This window comes from Hypomesus transpacificus, chromosome 3 (genome assembly GCF_021917145.1).
Source record: "Hypomesus transpacificus isolate Combined female chromosome 3, fHypTra1, whole genome shotgun sequence".
In the NCBI taxonomy this organism is placed as follows: Eukaryota; Metazoa; Chordata; class Actinopteri; order Osmeriformes; family Osmeridae; genus Hypomesus; species Hypomesus transpacificus.
The window spans coordinates 146761-148057 of NC_061062.1; positions in this window are offsets into that span (position 1 = coordinate 146761).

Genomic DNA, 1297 nt, shown 5'->3' on the forward strand with positions numbered 1-1297 from the left:
TACAATCTCCCGGAAATTGGGGATTTTGTATTTAGACCCTCGGAAAGGGGGGGGGGGGGGATGTAACGTAGGCCTACCTTTGAAGGTTGATGTGGATGTATTGCATAAAGACGTAATTTGGTGGGCAGGTGCACACAGTAAACATAATTTATCTTGTTTATTATGTTTACTGTATGCACCTGCCCACCAAAGAAAATTCTTTGTTTGTGACCACTTGCTTGGCGATTAAACACTATTCTGATTCTGATTCACAACTATTTAGGAATACATCACTGACAATAAAATCGCTGTTCAAATTAAAAGCCCCAATCAAAATGCCAGTTTAAGATGGTGGAATGTTGTTGAAAAGCAGTTTTTGTCAGGCTATTTTACAAGATACACTTCACATCTTGATAGCAACCAATACATCTAAAGGTTTGACAGTAATCTGAAATCAATCAGACGTATATGTTGGAGTCGCAGGCCTGTAATAAACAGGAGAAATAATGAAGACCGTTCCGAGACTAATGATTGGACAGGCTACCTTTCTGTCTGTCTGTATGTCTGTCTGTCTGTGTGTCTGTCTGTCTGTCTGTCTGTCTGTCTGTCTGTCTGTCTGTCTGTCTGTCTGTCTGTCTGTCTGTCTGTCTATCTGTCTGTCTGTCTGTCTGTCTGTTTGTCTGTCTGTGGGCACTCTGCCCCTGCACTCAATGCGCGTTACTGTAGTTTTCAACCAGGTTAGGCAGAGGTATTCTAATCAACCGGACACACAAATAGATACACAAGAATGGTGGAGAAAGAGCAGGTAATAAATCCAGTTCCAGATTTCACAGTTAAAAGACAAATGGTTGGATTTAGCACATGCTAGCTTGAAAGTACTAACGTTATCAATGTTTAAGTTAATTATGATAGTGTTGTGTGTGTTCTTACATGTGAATGTGACGTGGAATTCATGAAAGAAACTATGCTGGGAGAATCAGAATACAACAAGGAATTTGCTGTGGCAGGAAAGTGCATACAATAAACATATACGGATCTTAAATATAAAATTAGAAAATATACAATAGTCTAAATACGTACCGCATGATAAAGAGTGGATGGCTGGGGAGTACAGATCAACAGTGGATGGCTGGGGAGTACGGTGTGATCAAGAGTGGATTGTTGGGGAGTACGTTGATCAGGGGTGGATGGCTGTAAGTCATGTAGACTTTTCTTTCACATGAGCTTTGGCCTGGTTTGAGGTCTGTTCAGGTGTCCATAGTCTTACAATTGGTCTGGAATCAGAATATGTTTTAACCGCAAAGTAGTTTACACAACA